This window comes from Ambystoma mexicanum, chromosome 3q (assembly GCF_040938575.1).
Source record: "Ambystoma mexicanum isolate Mex_15411 chromosome 3q, UKY_AmexF1_1, whole genome shotgun sequence".
Taxonomy (NCBI): domain Eukaryota; kingdom Metazoa; phylum Chordata; class Amphibia; order Caudata; family Ambystomatidae; genus Ambystoma; species Ambystoma mexicanum.
In genome coordinates this window covers 299,615,319-299,637,709 of record NC_090926.1, presented here as the reverse complement: position 1 = coordinate 299,637,709, position 22,391 = coordinate 299,615,319, and the positions used below count along the sequence as shown (strand labels likewise).

The window sequence follows — 22,391 nt, the reverse complement described above, 5'->3', positions numbered from 1 at the left end:
ATCGAACGAAGATATTCAACATCACCTAAACAAAACTCCATGTATAGCCTCTCGGTAAACCAAGAATCTTAAAAATGTGATCTGTCTGTTGCACTTCCAACAGACTAAGGGCCTCATTACGACCCAGGCGGTAAGTTACTGCCTGGGTCGTACCCTTACCACCATGGTGTAAACTATGTTTACACTATGTTTACACCATAGGGCATAATGGGAGTGGGGAAGGTGCTAATTACGCCACCGTAAATTACGGTGGCGTAATTAGCACCATGGTCCCTTAGCGCCATGGATTTTAACGCCTGCAAAAAGCAGGCTTTAAACTCACCATGGCGCAAAGGGACCTCGGAATCAGGCGTTAAGGGTCGGCGCCGTTAACCCCTTAACGTCTGATTCGTAATGAGGCCCTAAGTCACCAAGAGGATTACAACAATTATGGAGTGAGTCAACACTCAGAGGCAACTACAAATGCGGATTCTGCTCAGTATGTGCTCATTCTGAAAACTGTAAAAACAAGCATACAATTACCTAATGGGAAAACCCACAAAATCCAAGATTTCATCAATTGTAACACGAAATATGTCGTGCATGGCATAAAATGCACCTGCCAAAAACTTTATATAGGTAGCACGATTCGCCATTTGAAAACACCAATAACAGAACACCTCAGAACTGTAAAAAACAAAGACATGAGATATCCTCTTGCTCACCATTGTCATTAGGAACACACCAATGCAAATTTAAACAAAATAAAAAATGTTGGCATAGAGAAGATAGCCACACCACCAAGGGGAGGAAACCGAGAAAAATGACTGAGGCAATGTGAAGCCAAATTGATTTGCCTCACAGACTCTTGCCTAACAGGACTAAATTCAGACACTGAACTGTTTCATATCTTATAAGATCATGTATAACATTGTTGTCCCTTGATTAACGCATATTTGTCTGGTTTTACAACTTTTCATAATTGCATTCTTTCAAGCCTTAATACCATCAATTAACATTTTATAATCCATAAATTCAAGGTGAGAATAAGCTACTAGTAACCACACTGTAGCTTAATAATATGCTTTAGATTGCAAGGTAATTTATCTCTAACAACTGTGGCCAAGCAGGCACAGAACATACTAATATAGCGATCATTGACCATTTTGTCAATAACCACCAGCCGGAACTAAAATGGCAAAAATCATGTAACTATAGCATACACGTGATGGCGTCATCTTTTTTATTTTTTTATTTTTATTTCTATTCGTTTATACAAACCTTTAAAACACTTCGAGTTAGTCCAGACCCTATACATAACAAAACAAGACAAAACATATGCATAAGATAAAGTTCAGTCCTTTTGACACGGTTTGTGTCTTTAGTGCCAAAGGAGCCTTGTCAGGGAGTGATTAGTTTGCTTCGTGTGATGACTAAGCCATGTGAGACACTATCCTAATGACCTTATACTTCGGTGTCAGATATCTCAAGGCTCCTTTCAGTCTCATGCAAAAACAGAGTTAACACCCTTGTCAGTTTTGTGTTTGAACCCATGAACATCTGCTGCCACCATTCTTTGCCGTTCCTCAGTGGATATTCATTTAACATTTGGCCAAGATGTTTAGTTCTTAGAGATCTAAAGAAGGGGCAGAATAAGACCAGGTGTTTAAGCGTTTCGTCACAGGCTTTACAAAACCTACATACGATATTAGACTTATCCTTTCCAGCCCAGTTCAATTGAACATGACGTGTCATGAAGTGGCCATTTTAAAAAATAAACGTGCAGAAAGCAGCGGTTATCAAGCCAGCAAGCTACCTTGAATGCTGCCTGGTATCTCCCGCTCAGCAAACTAACAATAAAACACAAAGGTAACACCATGGTCACTCAGTACTTCAAACCATGGGCATTTTCCAAAGTTAGACAGCTCATGGATATTCTAATATGACAAAATACAATCGTTTTTTCTTTTCCCATTTACATATTTTCCCCTTTAATTTTCCCATTCATAGTAAGAGGAGAAATCCTACCATCTGCAACTAGGGCAATAACTATTCCTTTAGAGTGATGACAAGACAACCTTCCAAAACACGTAATAGGAAATCCAAAAATTAATTAAAAACCTATATTGGATAAAGTCTGAATAACAGTTCATAGCAAGACAAGTGAGTACTTTACCTTGCAATCCTCAAACGTAACAGCTAGTAATCCCAATTTAAATGTTAGCCTCTTCCAAGTGTTATATTAACAAGTACAATTGTGTTTTAAAAAGTATCCACATGTCCTTGGTGTTCTCAAAAGAGATGTTATCTATTATCTTCAATGTTTACCATAAATGATTGACCTATTAACTTTGATCATTAGAAAGGAGCCCAATTAAGGCGCTAATTTTTATTGTACTTTATTTCCAGCTCAATCTTTTTGCTCCCTCCTGAAGAACCAAATTAATCATTTGGAGAAACACGTGTTGAGGGAATGTTTAAATTCAATGCAATTAATTGAAACCAAAGGGAATGATTAAATTCAATGCAATCAATTGAAATCATTATTATTTATGGTGAGAATTTATCACCAATTCAGGCCATGGATCTATAATGAGGGAAAGTTCAAATCTAATGTAAACAATTGAAATCAGAACTTCAACTAAGAGACCCCCTATCATACCAGGTGAGAAGTTATCACCTATTCAGGTCATAGTTGGATCGCATAATAAATCAAGACCTGTTGTACCAACTATATACCTAAGAGTTTTTACTTTTTTCTTTCAAATCACTCCCACATGTTCAAAACATCTTCCTTGAGGGCGCAGAATCAGCGATGGTGTCTTCAACCAATTTAGCATCCCAGAGCCAAAGCCAGGTCCAGAAAAAGAGGGTATACCAGGAGTGCCTTGGCCACACTGGCACTGCCAGAACCACCACCGACCCCTAGTCCCAAATATTCAGCAGCATCGTGGGAAGCAGCAGAATCGGAGGAAAAGCATGAAGAAGCCCATTCAGCCATTCCAGTGTCAAGGTATCCACTCACGAGCCTACAAAGATAGGAACCTGGACCAAAACCGGGATAGTTGATCATCCAATGGTGAAGCAAACAGGTCCAGCACCGGGCTCTCGAACCTCCGACAGATCTCCGACAGATCAGGCAAAACACAGATCTGCGCAAGATCCAACCGGACGATGGGACATTCCTGCTCAGGCCAAGGGCCTGGATGTTGTCCACCATCTCACATGAAATGTCCTCAATGGCAGCAGGCTGCTTTCTGCCCAACATCCCAATTGAAACGCTAGAGACCCAAGTCGGCGTGAATTCATACCACCCACCCGATTCACATACATCAATGCTGATATATTGTCCCTCCGCACCAGAATAGCCGACCCCAGGATGGAATGGGAAAACGTTTTCAGTGCCATGAAGATTGCTGCCAACACCCTCCAATTAGATGATTATGAAGCCTGCATCTGTGTCCAACGCCGCTGAGCACTATGGGACCCAAACACTGCCCCCACCTCAGGGGCAGGTATAGGCATTAGTAAAAAGATGGAATGGATTCCTGAGATGGAGGTCGGGGATCTCACAAGTAGGTACTGGGACAAGGAAGTGGGGCGTGGAGCTAATAGTGGCAAAGATGTAGCAGGCTGCGAGATGAGCTCTGGGCTTTACCCCCAAAATTCCTGTGGTTGCAGTGGTGCTAGCAGGCATAAATCAGCCAAGTGTGTGGTGGCCTGTGAGCTCAGTTTAATGGTGCTTGTAGGGTGAAAGGTGAGTCAATCCGATGGGGAAATAGGTGGTGGCTTGGGGCGCCTGAGGAGTCATATTATTGGAATGTTAAGGCTTGAGTCCAAGGTCAACTCCAGTCCTTGAGGGCCGAAATCCTAATGGGTTTTCAGGATATCCGGCCATTAGTGTTCATGAGATAAAACGTACAGACATTTAGAATAATTGTATGCAAATTTATCTCATGAATATTAATGAAGGGTATCCTGAAATTCCAACAGGTTTCCATCCCTCGAGGCCTGTAGTTGGACAACCCTAGCCTAGACTAGGCTGTAGAGTTCATGTCATGTTGTTATCCATTGCAATTAGGTATTGTTACTGTCCTGGGTTTCACTTTCATGATGATTGTGGGGTTGTGTCAGTGTCTTATGCCTGATGGGAGAAAAGGTTGTGGAGACTGACTGACTAGGTTCCAATCATCCAATCGAAGGTTTTCTTCATTTTAAGTGTTGTACACAGATGTATTGCACCTGCCGGTGAGGCTGCCCCAAATGGGTCAGTCTCTTCTTCACCCTGGCGTGCATGCTTATTGCTCTGACTGTTCTTTGTGTACAGATTCGTGATGGCTGTTATGTTAAAATCTTGAATGGTCCATCACTTGGTTGTTGCAGGACCATGCTGGTTCATAATGTGGTTCTAATGAGTGTTACAGTGCCGCCCTGGGGTGTCTAAAGGTTGAACATTTTTATTGGTGCTGCCTTTGGAGGGTATTATGCTAATTTGCGTGTGATGGTGTAGTGAGCAGCCACGTTTTGAGCCATTTTCCAAAGACTAGGTGATTATCCTGTGTGCAGAGTTACCTAGGGTGTGTGCTCCATAGGTGGGCTGTTAGGAAAGAGAAGGAGGATCTTCAAAGCACTCAACTTATCAAATTATGAAGGGAAAAGGGCCAAGTCGACCCGACCAGAATTGAAATCTATGACTGCAGATTGTACACATATGTCAGAGGCAAGCACTTAGTCAGAGGTCATGAAGCCAGACATCCTTAGTTTGAAAAAATCTCCTCACAGTACTTCTACACTGCAATCCCTATACGGTCCCCTGAAAGGGTCACAGTTTAAACTTTGGTCTTGCCTCGTTCACCGAGAACATTGGGCTCAGGGTCCCAAATGCCAATGGAAACTACAATCTGCCCCATAGTCCGAGGTCCACCTTGGAAGGCATCTTTCAAGCACAAATATTTAGGAGTCTACGTCTTGAGCGTAGGTGGGTTAGTTGCATTGAAATAAAACACTTTGCCAAGTATTGACATTTCAGTAGAGGTGGGTGAGGTGAGTGAGATCAATGGGGAAGGGGCAGAGGGAGAGAAGGGGAAGATCAGATTAAACTGTAGTTTGGAATTTCAGTACCTAGTGTGATGAATCCCAGAATTTTGTCATTGCTTCTGAAGGTGGAGCCCCTTCCCATGAGGCCATGAAGGTGAGGTCACTACCTGATAGTCCCTCTGGGGGTGGTAGTCAGCAGGAAGATCTCTCATGGGAGGGGAAACACCCTTTGGGACCAATGGAAACCACACCGTGAGAATGCAGTATTTACACCAATCCCATTACCCTAGACCCCCTTGCCACAGTTACCCCACTTCTCATTCACCTCATTCCTCTTCTCTCCTTCCTTCATACCCTATGTAATTTGCGAAAGCAGTTCATGTAGAAAGTACTGAGACGAGGGGGATTCCTAATGAGTTACCACACCAGTACCCATGTAATAGTTAGATGAGGAAGATTCCTAGAGAGTCTTCACACCCACACTCCTTTAGTAGTGAGACGAGGAGAAGCTGCAGAGCATTACTGAGTTAACATTGGAACCACTTTTACCAGTCTAGTGGTTCAGAGACATTGGTTAGTAGAAACAGAATAAAAAACAAAAAAGGACTCAACAGAACGTCAAGCCCTCCATAGAGGAGCCGGGAGAATCAGGAGGAACCCGATGCGCAGACAGGTATTGACCGGGATGCCAAGGAGAAGAGGAGAGAACACAATGTTGGTCCAGGATGCCAGGACCACACAACCCGCGAGTGAACTAAACCACTCGCCGGCCAGAGCAGAGAAGGGTTGTGGAGCCGCCGCAGAGCAGGGGAAGCTCAGAGAAGGCACCAGAGTCGAACGAACAAGCGCAGCGACCTCCCAGAGCTGACAACCGCGCAGCTTGCAGAAAGAGGTATGTGGGTAGTCGAGCAGATGGTGGTGGCTCAAGCAAGTTATGACACAATATGGAAAATAGGGTCTGGGACCCAAATCTAAATAAAGGGAAGCAAAGACGTACACAGAGCTGTATTATGGCTTAGCAGGAGAGTGAGCCAAGCCTTGGCAAAGCTAACCGAAGGTTAGATTTCCGAGTCTGGGACTCACACCCAAATAAGGAGAACTGGGGCTTGTTGAACAATTCTTACACTGCTTGTCAGGTTAGTTAACCAAGCTGGTATCACCCACTACAGCATGGAAAGCCTGCAGGCCAATCCTCTTCATCACAGTACCTGGTGAGAGGAAACTAGGTCTGCCCACCAGGGTTAAGGGCCCACCACAGCCTGGGAAGCCTCCAAGCCAATCCTCTTTGTCGCAGTACCTGGTGAGAGGGAACCAGGTGTGCCCACCAGGGCTAAGGACCCACCACAGCTTGGGAAGCCTCCAGGCCATTCACCTTCATCACAGTGCCTGGTGAAAGGGAACCAGGTCTGCCCACTAGGCTCATAGACCCTGTACAGCTTGGCAAACATCCTGGCTCTTCTTCTTCGAAGCAATGCCTGGTGAGAAGGATCCCGGTCTGCCAATCAGGGTCTGGGACCCCCAAATAACTGTATTACAAGCATGAGAAGGGCCGGTGGAAGGGAGACATCCCCCCACCAATTGTGGAGTTGGAACAGAAGCCTGAGAAGGGCTGGGGAAAGGAGACATGCCCCCCAAAAGCTGAAGCGAGGTTCAGACTACACAGAGAAAACTACAAAGCTAAGAACTGCCTTTTGTCCAGGGGAAGGGAGTCATCCCTCTGTACCAAGAAGACATCACTTAATTTAGTTAGCTTAGTGTGTTAGGGGCATATTTAGGGTTTTAACACTGGACATTGGGATGTTTTACTTTGGACATTCTGACACTATTTATTTCAGTTGAGGCAGGGAATCCCCTCTGAGTATTAGGGCAAGATAGGGGTTTCTTTTTCTTTTTTATCTTCTAATAAAAGTTTATAGCCAATTCCATAACCCCTCTGTGTCAGAGTCTTACTTCTGCACCCTTACATTTGTGTCAGGAGTGGGATCTGGCCTGGCTGATACAAACTGGAGGGAACCTCAGATCTACCAAATCAGCAGGTCAAGCCCACTGCGCCAACAGTAGCCACCCACGAATCCATTCGGTTCAACCTCTGAAGCAGTCAAGCTCTTACCACTGCCCCAGGAGATAGACAGATAATACCCACTGGTCTGGTTCTAACTCCCCCTCCAGGCACCTCTATCCGGATAACGTCAAAGCCAGGGTTAGCCTGGAGATATGGCTTGGATGTGTTAGCAGGGGTAGTAGACCCTGATTATAGGGGAGATGTAAATGTACTCCTGCAGAACAATGGGAAAGATACATACAGGGTGAAAGTTGGTGATAAAGTGGGCCAAGGGATTCTGTAGAAAGCAGTATTTGCTGATATCCTTCAAGTCCCAGACCAAGAAAACACTGAGAGAGGGACAAAGGGGTTCGGTGAGGCTGACCAAGCACCAGATCTGACTGTAGACCCCCCAGTCCTCAAGAGCGACCACGATCAAACCAAGATAATTCCAGACTTGGCCTTTGCGCAATGGAATGATGCATTACAAGCAGAGACATTCCATAGGTGATTTACGAGACAGAAGGAAGGAAGAAAGAGAAACGCTTCTTGTTCATTAAGCACGGCTTACTATATAGAGGGGATACTACTGATGAGGGGGTGGTTCGATCCCAGATAGTAGTCCCAAAGAGCCATCAGTGAGTTGTTCTGGGCATAGCCCATGCTCACCGTACATCTGGCCATTTAGGGGTCTCCAAAACCCAGGAGCAAGTTGTTAATAGATATTATTGGCCCGTGATTTTTATGGACATCAGAAATGTTGTGCTAAAATGTCAGTTGTGTCAGAAAACAGACCCACAGAAACCCCCTGGAGCCGCCTTACAACCTTTACCTGTTATAGGCATGTATTTACTTATTTTATTTATTGTGCATTTGTAAGGCGCTTACACAACAAGAAATTGTGTTTCAAAGCACCCACCAGGCAAGGGGAAGGGAACATGGGAACAACAGGCCGATAGAAATAAAACTGAGGACAGGAAAGAGGCAGTCCTACTAGGCCCTGTGAGCATTCAGAACGTGCAAGTACACATTCCTTTTTCCAGAATAGGGATGGACTCCTAGAGCCTTCCATGTTCGGGAATCGCTATATACTTGTCATATACGGCCACAGGTTTATAGGCATTGCATCGAATTCCTACCATCGACATACCATTCTATCGAAAAACTGCATCGAAAAAGCATTAAAAATCCATTTTCTTAATGGGGGGTCCCCCCAACCTCCCTTTTTTAACCTTTAAAACCCATTATAATTAAACTAAACCCTTTACCTTTAAAAAAATGCATTCAATGCTTTTTTTTCAATGCATTTTTTTCGATGGTAAGGCATTCAATGGTATTGCATTTGATGCAATGACCAGATACCACAGCCACGCAGACCCGCCATGCCCAATGACACTCCCACTAAACCCCTCCAGACACCTAGCCCCCGACAATTCTGCTGTTACCACCTTCCAATATGAGCATTGACTTGCCTGCCAGCCACCTACCAACGCTGCCCTTAAGCGCCATGGACCAGCATATTAGGCCATCTTGGTGTTTGCCCCCATCCACATGTATCCCCCCGTCCAACATTCCACCCAGTCAAGCTATCTGCCACGCTCTCTCGCCATGCTATGATCACTCTTTAGCCAAGTCTGTGTGCAAGCCAGTCTTGTACAGTTGCATTGGGGCCCTCCCACCAGCCCTGACTATGCTCAAGAGTGCCCTGCCACTATCTAGTGCCCTGTCACTTGCCTTGACCACTACCAAGAGTGTCCTGCCACCAGCCCTTACATTGACAAGGAGTGCTCTACCACTAGCAGTAACCATGCTCACGAGAACCCTGGCAGCAGCCCTGAATCTGGCAAGGAGTGCCCTAACACCAGCACAAACCATGCTCAAGAGTGTCCTGCCACCAGCCCTGACTATTGCAAGGAGTGACCTACCACCAGCACTAACCATGCTTACGAGTGCCCTGCCACCAGCCATGACCCACGAAAGTTTGACCCCCCTCTTTTCCTAACTCCAAGACCTTCACTCCTCTACCACCCTCCATCCACCAGAGAGCCTCCTGCCCACTTCTGGGACCTAAGAAATTACACAATTAGCGAGCCAGAACAGCCTTGCCTCCCTGTGATCTCCAACACTACTCCTATCCCATTCTTGTGAATCTCAGACTACATAGGCTAGGCTGTAGACATAGGCTAGGCTGCCACACCACGCAACCCCCATCACCCCAAAAACCTCCCCCAACTACCTACGAGTCCACTGGCCAACCGAGTGACCGCCTCACCTACTGCTCAGAATAAGCCTCTCAACTGTGCTCTTATCAATGCCATATCTCTGTTGCCCACGCTATAGAAATCCATGACCTCATAATCGACAACCATATTGAGCTACTAGCCATCAAAGAATCCTGGCTTCATAGTGCCTCAAGCCCCTTGCTCAGCCTCTCCATACCCAATAACTACTCCATCCACAGAACGGACCGCTCCAATGCCATCAGTGGCGGAATCATGCTCATCTTTAAATCCGACCTCCAGGTCCGCAACCCTTTCTCTGCCTCCCACTGAGGGGTATGAAATACTCCTACTCAAACTTAAGACCAACCCCCAGACTACCTTCATCATTCTCATGTTCTATAGACAACCCAACTTTCCCAACCAACCTGACACTGAAATCCCACTACTTGTAACACCGTTCCTCAAACCAGCTACGAAATGCATAATTCTAAGGGATTTTAACCTAGGCGTCAATGATCCTGACAATCATAAATCTACCTCCGTGGTCCAAGCTTTCCATGACATGAACATCTCAAAACCTGTCTCTGCCCCAACCCAGTCTAAAGGGTGTATCATTGACTAGATTATGGCAACCAATTCCATCCTCGACATATCACTCATCAGCCCTGTCCCTTGGTCTGATCACCACCTGATTGAATGTAACCTGCACCACACCAACAGTGTGACCAACACTTCCCTACCTCCTTCTCAAATTCAGGCAAGAAGCACACAGAAGCTCACACACAAAACCCTCAAACCCACCTTACTCTCCCTCATTGAAGCATGGCCCTCTAACTGCAAGAGCCCCTCTGCACTAGCCCACCATTGTCATGAGAGCCCTCTAAACACGCTTTACCAACATGCTCCTCTTAAGAATAAATCCCTGAAACCATTAGAATTCACTAACATCTGGTTCACAGATAAACTAGTCTCATTCCTCAGAGAGAAAAGAGTTATCGAGCATTTGTTCAAGAAACCTCCCACCCCCACTAATGCGACTCGCCTCCCTACCTCTTCTAAGACCTACAAGGTTGCTATTTTAGCCACCAAAGCTGCTTCCTATGACAACAGAATCTCCATGGCACGTTCCAACACCAAGAAACTATTTGCCATCTTGCGCGGAATTAGAAAACCCAAGTGCACCCACCTCTCTAGTTCCACCTGACAAAGTGTGGTGCACCATCATACAGACAGCTATAACTACCAAAACCAACCTTCTCTGCAGCAAAACAACGACCAAGAAAGCCTATTAGCTGCCAAATCATGCATCTGCTGCCCATGGCACCACCCGACCCCCTCCATTCCCCCAAACCCTCCACTGGCGCCTGTCCATTGCTTCCCTTCAACTCCATCATTCAAGAGACAGTCTTGAACACCATTATTTCCCTCAAATCCTCCAACTGCAAAGGAGGTACCTTCCCCCCTAACATTTTGAAGCGCTACGCTCCCAGCCTCACCCCATCATCACTGAATTTGTCAACTCATCACTCATCTCGTGTGATGTGCCCACCAGTATCAAAGCAGCTTGGGTCACCCCCTTGTTAAAAAACAACCAACAGTACCTACCAACTATAGGCCGTAACCACAGTACCCTTATTGCTCAAAATCCTTGACCGCATTGCTTACTTCCAATCCCAACAATTCCTGGAACAGCACTCTCTCTTTTCTGTCAGAAGGCTTCTGTCTGAAGCACAGCACTGAAACGGCCCTCATTGCCTTTAGATGTAACTTGACAGTATCAGAGACTCTGGCAACTTGGCCATCCTTCTCTTTTTAGATCTCTCCGCCGCGTTTGATCTGGTGGACCATGACCTGCTCTGCCTAAATCTCTCCCAGATCTTCCTTTTCTCCCTCGAGGCAGTTTGCTGGATTAAATCCTTCCTTAGCAACCTTACCTCCAGAGTTTTCATTGACAACCACACAGCCAACCCTTTCCCTGTCCCTCTTTGTGTCCCAGAAGGATCCTGCCTCTCCCCTACCCTCTACAACACCTACACTAAACTGCTCTTCAACATTTCTGACAATCTAGGCATCACCTACACCAATTTAGCAGATGACACGCAAGTCCTCCTCCCCCTCTCTGGCAACCATAGGCAAAGTTTGTATGCAGTACCCTTTGGGACCACTACACACAACTAGGACTACAGGTGTAAGCAAAACCAACCTTTGGTATAAGTCTGTACTACACAGTTTTGGTAGCGTTGATGAGCAGCCAGGCTTATCTCAAGAGGGGAATGTGAGCTGTAAGGATGTTACACAGAGGTCTACAATCACAAGTATTCAAATAGGCTCTTATACTCAAGGTTTTTTGGTAAACACTTATTCATTTATTTTACAGTCAGTTATAAATCATTCACTAGAAGGAGGCAATCTATATCACACAAAAATATACTTCAGTACTTCACACTATCAGTTTCTGAGGCATTTAAACTACTTTGAAGGAAGAGCAAAATGGCATTCAGAGTGTTTGAAGTAGGAGCAAAAAGGCAAAGGTTAATAAAAAGAAGCTTACAGACAGTGCAAATAGTTTGGGTTCACCAGGGGAGTCAATTCAATACAATAGGTTAGGCCAAAGTCAATGGGCTAATGTCTTGTATAGGATAGGCAGTTCTGGCAGTTAAACCGAAAAGTGTTTGCCAAAGTTCTCAGAAGTAGTTAGTAAAAGAAAGATTCATATGTTGGGTCAAAAGCTGACTAGGCCTACAAGTTGCCAAAGTTTCAAGCACTTTCGCAGTGAGAGGTAAGTTCTCTCGGTCGGGTTTTCACAGTACCTTACAATGAAGAAAAAGATGCAGCTGAAGACGTCAAATCCTGGCAGTTCCTGCAGATCTCGCTGTTCCTGAGCCTCAGTCGTAGGGACAAGAGGGATGATGGCGGCGGACTCCTGCACTGCACTGGGACTGGTCAAAAAAGCTGGCAAAGGCAAACCTTCAATTCCGGTAGCTGTAGACAAGCACACAAACTGGTGTCCCTCTCCCTGGTTATTCAGTTTCCTGCAGCAGTCTGAGGGAAATACAACCAGCTCCGAGAATGGTATCTAGGTGGCTTAAGGTTCGAGTTGATTGGTCCCACCAACTCAAAGGGAGAAGTCGTTCTTGAAGGGCTTCTCTGTCGAGATGAACTTGGTGATTCAGACCTGCAGCAGGGATTCACCGGGCAAACCAACGGTCCTGGAGTTGCAGCAGCCGTCCTCTTCCAGCTCGTGGTTGGTTCTTTCGTTCCAGTGGTCGACTCTGCCTTTCAAGCCAAGAGACTCGCCTTTTATCCTGTTTCCTCCCATTCATTCCAGCCTAGCTGCCACTCACCCAGCAGGATGGCTGTCCTTGCCGGACAGTCAGCCAGCCAATCACGCCAGAGTGCATTTGGGTCTCCTAGAAGACTAAGCACAGGGAGTTTCGGGCACCTCCCTCACTTCCTGCCCACCCCAGACACTCGTGCTCCAGAGGCGGTCTTCAGTCCTGAAGCCTGGCAAAGGCATAGGAACAAAGGGACCAAACCTGGTTTGGCACGCAGAGACAAACTCTAGAAGGACCTTTCCAAAAAGAAATGGCAAAAAAAGAAGACTGGGACCTGTGTATACAAAGGGGGCTCAGACGCCATCTTGAAAAACATGGCTCCCGTGATTGATAAATCAAGGTTGTTCGTTGTAAAACCACTGCCACCAGCCATTTGGAGAGGAAAGGGTAGCATTTGACTGCTACATGCGTTTCTAGACATAGGGGATACGAAGTAACCCCGCCAGCACTCTATTGTAAGATTGGGTGTGCTGGGTCTAGGAATTTTAAAAGACTAGTAAAGTCAATTTCACTTTACTTTCTCTGGGAAACAGTAGTTTATCCTAGAGAATGTATTTAAACCTTGGGACAGCCTAAAAGGCTTCCCCTGTGTCATTGCACTGAGGGTGCTGTGGGACACAAATGAAAAGATGATGCCTATGGAGTTGTCTAAAACTCCATAATGAAAGAACACAACAGTAAAACACATTCAAAATACATGAGAGAGTGGGAAAAAAGGCTCACACTCTCTCCAGGTAACAAAAAAACAAAAAATCAAGTCCTCAAAATCCAGCAACGTTGCTGGGGGTCTCCAAGGTGAAGGGAATTAGCACATTTTTGAGAATTCTCCCTAACACAACCACACCAGTGACTCCATCAGCATTAATAATATTTTCAGCACCATTCAGTCCTGGATGGCTGCCCACAACCTCTGCCTCAATGATGAGACGATGGAGCTACTCATTGTGGGTTCCCCCTCCCACCTCTTACGCCTCCTTCATCATTGATGGCACAACTATTCCTGTCCTCAAATATGCCAAAACCCTGGGGGTATACCTTGACGCTGAACTTTCTATGACGAGGCATGTCAACTCCCTAGCATCCTGAACTGCCCACACCACAAAATGTATCTCGACTAAGCAGACAATTCCTGAGCTCTACCAACTGTCTCATGCTCTCAATAGCCATCATTCTGAGCAAACCTGACTATTGCAAAGCCCTTTTCAAGAGTACATCTGCCTCCAACCTAGCAAAACTACAGCTGTTGCAAAACAAAGCCATGCATGCAGCACTGGGCCTCCGCAAATCGGATCACATTTCTGCAACCTGCCAGGAAGTCCACTGGCTACCTACAAAAGCTCTGATTCACATCAAAACTTTAACGATTGCACACCGTTGCATCTACAACAAAGCCCCCAAATACTTGAATGACGGCATTGCAAGAAAACAACACTGTCACACTCTCCGCTCCTCTACTCAGTTTACCGTAGCGGTGCCACATTTCAAACTTGCCAGAGCAGGTGGGGTGAGTCTCAGCACCACAGCCCCTTTCCTTTGGAACTCTCTTCCTCTGAAATGAGCCCTCATATCCTGCATTCAAGAAACCTTTGAAAACTTGGTTATTTAACAAGTATGAGTAATTGTTATATATGTGCTACATCCTACTTTACTCTGACTACCACCTTACCTGTTTAATGTTTTGCCTAAAGGTTTTTTACTGTATCCACCTGTACAAACGATGTGATACCCATGGTCTGGGCGTTACACAAATGCTTAAAAATAAATAATACTAGAATACGCTACGCGTTATCCATAAGCTTTTCCCATGCGAAGTAACACCTTGCAGCAGATTTTGAAATACCTAATACCATTCTTATTAAAGGTAGGTTTCCCAAAGGAAATTCTTACTGATCAAGGTACGACGTTTATGAACAAAATCATGGGAGAGGTAAGGGAAATCCTCCACATCAAAACCCTCAGACCATCTGTATATCACCTCCAGACAGACCGGCTCTTTGACCGATTTAACCAGACCCTAAAAAGAATTCTTAAAAAGCATGTTGAAGCAGAAAGGAGGAACTGGGACATGATGGTACCATGGGCCCTATTCGCCATTAGAAAAGCACCACAAAGTTCTCGCCTTTTGAACATTTATGTGGACAAGACCCCAGAGACATGTTGGATAGGTTTAGAGAGAACTGGGAATGGAGGGGGGAAGCCATAGTACTGCTAACACAAATGACACAAAGAATTAAAGAGCAAATGGCCATTGTTAGAAATATAGTTAAGTCAAACTTAACTGAAGCTCAAGAACATCAAAAGGGTCTCTATGATAAAAAAGGCAATCACCCGCTCTTTCTCTATTGGATAAAAGGTCACTGTCCTTCTTCCTAACTCCGAACATAAAATGTTATCTCGTTGGTACGGTTCTTACGAGATTGTAGAACAGACCGAACCTTGCAATTACAGAGTGTCTCAACCCAATAGATGCCTTAAGTTCCAAATCTATCACTTAAATCTGTTAAAAGAGTGGAGACAGGATCCTCTAGAGTCAACTTCAGTGGTCATGGCAAATCTCTTAGCTGAAGACAATGTTACTCTGAACCTAATACCTATTCACCTATCCACTCCACAACACAGAGAAATACAAGATCTCTTCCCGAATGTGTTTAGTTGTTTACCTAGCAGCATCAGGGGAACATACCACCTTATTCAAACACCCATGGAGAAGATTGTACATTTACGAACCTACCAGATACCTGAAGCCCATAGGGAAATAGTCATTGAGGAGGTGGAGAAGATGTTGGAAAGTGATATCGCAGAACCAGCACAGAGTCCATGGTCCTCGCCAATACTCCTGGTAGCTGACCAGATAAATTGTGGTGGTTTTGTATCGATTTTTTTTAAATTAAACACAGTGTCCCAGCTTGATAACTACCTGATGCCAAGAATAGATGATCTCATCGACCGACTGTTTACATTTCCATGCTTGATCTGACGAAGGGCTATTGGCAGGTCTCTCTGAACCCTGATGACAAAGAAAAGACTGCCTTCTCCACGCCTAGAGGAACTTTCCAGTTTAAGGTCCTTCCCTTTTGGCTTCATGGTGCTCCAGCAACCTTTCAAAGGTTAATGGATAAAGTACTCCAACCATACACCAGTTTCTGTGGGGCATACCTGGACGACTTTATTATACACAGTCGTACTTGGAAAGAACAAATGTCTCATCTATACCAGATCACAAGGGCCCTACAGCAGGCCAGACAAACCACCAACCCAAAGAAATGCCACCTTGCCCATTCGGCTGTAAAATACCTGGGTTTATTTGTGAGTAACGGAATAGTCTAACCCCAGACAGAAAAAAGTTAAGGATGTGACAGACACAACCTAAGACCTAAAACCAAAAGAGATTTAAGGGCTTTCTTAGGGTTATTGGGCTATTACAGACGGGTTATTCCAAATTTCTCATCTATCATGTCATGCCTAACTGACAAATTAAGAAACCCATAGCCCCAGAAGATCAAGTGGGAAAAACACGATCAGACTTGTTGTGATTCCCTCAAAGCAATTATGTGTAGCAAATCCATTCGAAAGGTACCGAATTTCAACAAGTAGTTTGTTTAACAAACTGATGCCTCGAAGGTAGGGCTTATGAGCAATGCTGTCCCAGTCCTCTGATGGGAAAGAACACCCTCTATTGTATATTAGTTGGAAACTATTCCCAGAGAAAGGAACTATGCCACAATAGAACTTGAGACTTTGGCAATGAAGTGGGCAGTGAGTCATCTCCACTATCAACTTACTGAGAGAAAGTTCACCCTAGTTAGGGACCATTCCCCTCTCCTGTGGCTTAGTTCGCGGAAAGACATAATCCCAGGATTATGCAATGATTCCTTGATTTACAGCCCTTTTGTTTCAGCGTGGAACATCACAGAGGTAGATATTAAGGAAATGTATATTTCCTATCCCGCTTCTCTGTAGGAGAAGAGGTACCTGTAATGGGATGGGTATGTGATGAATACCAGAATGTCATCACTGCTTCCAAAGGGGGAGCCCCTTCACATTAGTCCAGGGAGGTGAGGCTGCTAACTGATAGTCCCCGTGTGGGTGGCACTCAGCAGGAAGATCGCATGTGAGGGGAAACCCCCTTTGGGACCAGTGACAACCACATCGGGAGAACGCAGTATTTCCACCAATCCCATGACCCTAGACCCACCTTCCCACAGTGACCCCACTTCTCAGTCACCTCAATACTCTTCTCTCCTGCCTTCTTACCCTATGCACTTTGCGAAAAGCAGTTAATGTAGAAAGTACTGAGACGAGGGAGATTCCTAATGAGTTACCACACCAGTACTCATGTAATACTGAGAATATGAAGATTCCTAGTGAGTCTCCACACCCACACACCTTTAGTACTGAGACGAGGAGGAGCTGCAGAGGAATATTGAGTTACCATTGGAACCACTTTTACCAGTCCAGTGGTTCAGAGACATTGATTGGAAGAAACAGAATAAAAACCAAGAAAGGACTTGACAGAACGTCAAGCCCTCCCTGGAGGAGCCACGAGAGCCAGAAAGAACCTGATGTGCAGATGCGTATTGACCGGGATGCCAAGAAGAAAAGGAGAGAGCCCAGGATCGCACAACCCGTGAGCGAACTAGACCGCAGGGTGCCCCAGGGGCCCAGGAAGTGCGGTAGCTGGAAACCACACTAGTCCAGAAAGGAGAAGGAATACGCAGCTGCTGCTGAGCAGGAGAGCTCTGAAAAGGCACCAGAGTCTCATGAACGAGCCGGGCAACCATCACAGAGCCGACAACCACGCAGCCTGCAGAAAAAGGAACATGGGTAGTCGGGCAGACATTGGTGGCTCAAGCAAGTTGTGGCACATTTTGGAAAACAGGGTCTGGGACCCAAATACCTAGTACATAGAGCTGTACTACGGCTTGGCAGGAGATTGAACCAAGCCTTGGGAAAGCCAAACTAAGGTCAGATTTGTGAGTCTGGAACTCACACCCAGATAAAGAGAACTGGGACTTGTTGAACAATTCTTACAGTGCTTGGCAGGTTAGTGAACCAAGCCTGTATCTCCCACCACAGCATGGGAAGCCTCAAGGCCAATCCTCTTTGTCACAGTACCGGGGAGAGGGAACCAGGTCTGCCCACCAGGGTTAACGACCCACCACAGCCTGGGAAGCCTCCATGCCAATCCTCATTGTCGCAGTACCTGGTGAGAGGGCCTCAGGCCTTCCCACCAGGGTTAAGGACGCACGAGAACCTGGGAAGCCCCCAGGCCATTCTTCTTTATCACATCACAGTACCTGGTGAGAGGGAGCCTAGTATGCCCACCGGGGTTAAGGACCCACCACAGCCTGGGAAGCATGCTGGCCATTCTTCATCATCGCACTGCCTGGTGAAAGGGAATCAGGTCTGCCCACCAGGGTCAGAAACCTGGTACAGCTTGGGAAACATCCAGGTTATTCATCTTTAGAGCAATGCACGGTGAGAAGGAACCAGGGCTGCCAACCAGGACCTGGGACCCCAGAGAACTGTATTACAAGCCTGAGAAGGGCTGGAGGAAGGGAGAGATTTTCATCAACAGCTGATGAGCAGTTGGGAGTAGTCATTGAGACCACACAGGGAAAACTACAAAGCTAAGAACTGCCTTTTGTCCAGGGGAAGGAAGTCATCCCTCTGGAAAAAGAAGACATCACTTTGATTTAATTAGCTTAGTGTGTTAGGGGCAGATTTAGAATGTTGACACTAGACATTGGGACGTTTTCCTTAGGACATTCTGACACTAGTTATTTCAGTTGAGGCAGGGAACCCCCCCTCTTAGAGTTAGGGCAAAATAGGTTTTATTTTCCTTTTTATCTTCTAATAAAAGTTTATAGCCAAAACTCTGACCTCTCTGTGTCAAGAGTCGTACTTCTACACTCTTACACTAGTCTGTATGAGAGAAGCTTTCACGTCTGCCGTCCATGCCTTCGAGCTACCTGTGCTACAATTAAACTATGTTTTTCTGTCAGTGGTGGGAGTTACTTGCAATAATACTGCATATGCTGCAATAAAACGTACCTTTTGTCAGCTGGGCCCTACCATCTCCGGAATACCCTTAATGATGTCATCTAGCTATTTATGTGCACATTGATTGGAATAATATGTTTGTAGCTGTGTGTCAGCCAAGAGGGGCAGGGAGGTCCACTAGAGTGACCAGATAACTTTATCCCACGGATACATCTTTTTTCCTGTCCCCTTTTAGTCCTGGAAATATTCCAACTGTCTGGAGGAATGAATATGGGAGCAACAGACTAACTCAACTAATGACAAAGATGCAAGGACATGTGAATCGTTGCTGCAAGAATTTTAGATGATTTGGACAAGTCAGAGAATGGTATGATGAAGATGAAGGAGACGAATATGAGAGCATGGGAAGGGAAGTCATCAATTCCATACAGACTGTGTCTGGAAAAAGTGAGAAGGAGTAAGCCCTATCCCATGGTCGCTGTAAATGGAGTACACATATCTACGTTGATAGACAGTGGGGCAGACTACACTCTTATGAGTATACAAGTATGATTGCTGTACACCACAAGACCCAGAGATAAAAGTGAATGCATATGGTGATATACCTATTGATATTGTGAGCCAATTTCAGGGCAGAATTTAAATTTAAAGGGAGAAGAGGCATGAGCATGGTATATGTGGCAAGAAGAGGGGGAGAATTATTGTCATGGGAGCATCAGGCAGAGTTGGCCATCCAATTAGACCCATGCCATCCCAACCAGGTGCTCTCAGTCCAAAGAAATGAGGGGTGCAGCAAGTCGTTGGAAGTTACGGAATGGCATCCAGAGGTGTTTGAAAAAAGGCCAGGAATTGTACATTACATCAGACTTAAACAAGGAGCAGTTCCGATTTCATCCAAGTTGCGGATGGTACCATTAGCATTGCACAAACGGATGTCAAAGAAGAAATTACAAGGATGGAAAGTGAAGGCATTGCAGGGAAGGTTGAGACTTCTGAAAGGGTTAGTCCCATAGTAGTGGTGAGGAAACCTAATAGGTCCATTTGACTTTGTATTGACTTGAGAAATGTAAACAACAACGTGGTGGCAGAAATGTTTCCATTGCCATGGATAGATGGAGCATCGCTGGTGCTCAGGTATTTTATATTCTGGACCAATAAAGATAAAACCATTCTTTTGAAAAAAGAACAACAACTCATTTTTCTCACAAAAAGTTCTATTAACGGTTTAAATGAAAAAATGAATTGGAATCCATAAGTGCGAAATCAATCTCCATCACATGGACTTTAGACTTATGCTTCCTACCATGAACATGTAAAAAGGCACACACGTAGATGTCCATATTACCTGGTGTGCAGCTCAATCAGGTCGAACGGATATCATGAACAGTTCCGTGACGTTTACTGATTCTACCTAATAGGGACTCAAGACATTAAGCGAAAGGGATTTCACTGCAACTCAGTAACTCGGCACTGTGAAAGAAAAGGAACGTAATCAGTACCAGAGGGCCGTCTACCAATCACACACTCCGCACAGCATTGGGAGACGTATTAATGAACGTAGCAGGGTCATGTGACTTGACTTGGAGACCAGTGGAGGAGCGTGCGCATTAGCAGACAGAACTAAAGAAGAGCAAGCATTTTGGTAAGCGAACCACATGGAATTCCATTCTCCATTACACCAGACTTCTCATGGTTCTGACTCACTCCTTATACATTTCTCTCCCCCTTTTCTTGTTACCATGTTGGCTTGCAACCAAGAGTGTGTTTGACTGCTGACTTTGACGCCATCACATGAGATCGACCGGAAAGCATTAAGCACTACGTTCGGTTTCCTCTCTTATCCTTAAGTTGGTGTTTATTATTGTACGCACCATCAAGAAGACTCTTTGAAATAAGTAAGTGTGAACACGGCAATCTCCAAAAACAACTGGGCACTTTTGGGTCTACATACGTACATGGTTTCCTGAGCCGCTTTTCTTTCTTCACCCTTTCTCCATCTTTTATGGTGTTACACCCGCACCATTACACATACTTATCCAGTGGACCATTGCTGGGTACGCGAAGTAGACACAACAAATGTTCCCCCAATCTCCATGATATAGAACACAGAAGGTGCTTCATTGCACCCATGGGCGGCAGCCTTATGGACTACATGGAGCTGACACACGACAGCCACGACCCTAGATCATAGAAAGCGGTAAGCATTTGATCTAGGAGAAAGGACATCTAATGACATACCATATTTTTTGACTAGACCAATATGTGACCATTTCCACTTCCCTAGAATATTCAACGGTAGTCACTGCCTGAACAAGTACCACGGGCCACCTTTATGAACACAAGTGCTCTCCACTAGCCTGATAGTTCTGTGCCAGACCTGTAGCTGAGGCGTGCAGGGCTTAAGTATTGACGACACTCAGTCTTCATCTTGTACAAACCCGCAAAGACAAGAGCGGTCAGTCGTTTTAGCAAAATATTGAAACCTTTCCATCTAAACCAAAGGCGGCATTTCAGTCTTAACACCTTAATCTTGTCTGAAATTTGAGACTATTTATCACTATTATTTCTGGTAATATGTGAATTGCTATGTGCTCTAACTGTCTGTTATCAATACGGCCGGTCACTTTTACTTTTCTTTGTTGTCACTTGACCTACAAGTGGTGCCTCTACCATTTATTGACTGGGCACCAATCTACCAACCAGAATTAAGTATCTGGTTAGGGTGTAATTATTCTAAATCTATTTGTAGAATCAGAAATCAGGGTGATGATTACTGATACCCTGAATTGTTCTTTTTCCAGATATTGAGTCCTTCTGCTGCTTTGCATCTAGAACACAGAGAACCAATCACAGGACCCTGAAGTTTGGAGTCTATACCCTACTGGACTCTAACAGTGTTCATGCGCATTAGCAACTCGTTTGCAGCTTTGTTAACTTATGTTTGTTCAGCTGTTTAATTTTAGAGGCTGATTTTAAATGATTAGTTTCTGTTAAAGTAGATTTGGTAGACGGCAGACCACCCCTGATGAATTTCTGTTTAGCTTGTTTTCACACACAATCAGAAAGAAACATGTTGGGAATTTATGAGAGAATGAGTATGTTTGAATTCTGAATAGAGTGAATGCAGTGTATGAAGTGATTTAGGTTTTGGTATACACACAACACTACATCAGTGAGTTTGGTACTTGGATAATAATTAGTTCATTTACAGTCTCTTTTTTTCACTCGCCATTTTTTGTCTGCCAGTATACCCAATAATCTTTTGTGGTGTTAATTTTCTGCACCTGCACTTTTCCCCGAGACATTATTGTTTAATTTCTAAATGCTTGCTGTCAACAAGGATTTTTTAACATTGCTCAATAAGATTAAATATGAGATATATGTTTGTAAAAATTGATTTATGACTTGTTTGTATAGCCTAATGGTTGTTGTTGTGCAAAACACATTGTGGTTCAATCTGGAAATAGAGCTAATAGCCTCCTAGCACTATTATGTTTCCTGTTCAAGGCTTTGCCTAATTTTGAGGATGTGCTAGTAGTGGGCAAGGTGTTGTCCTCTTACCTCCCCTTTCATGTTTGTAGTGCAAATAGCAGCCTATCACCAGGTCGAACTTCATGAAGACTCGATGGATCTGACGACCTTTATAACGGCCATTGAATTGTTCAGATGCCAAAGAATGCTTTATGATTTGGTTTCAGCAGCAGGTATTTTCCAGAATGTCATGCACCGCTTGTTGGGCAGTGAGAAAGGGGTGTTGTTCTACCAGGATGATGT

The 22,391-nt window shown here is 44.9% G+C and overlaps 1 long non-coding RNA gene across 1 annotated transcript in view; it reads left to right on the top strand.

Annotated features, from left to right (window-relative positions):
* LOC138582492 (uncharacterized) overlaps positions 1–21,524 on the top strand; it is a 32,962-nt gene extending 11,438 nt beyond the window's left edge. Inside the window, exon 3 of the long non-coding RNA XR_011305032.1 lies at positions 21,419–21,524. This is a non-coding gene — a long non-coding RNA (uncharacterized lncRNA). The remainder of the gene's footprint in view (positions 1–21,418) is intronic.
* The last annotated feature ends 867 nt before the right edge of the window (positions 21,525–22,391 follow it).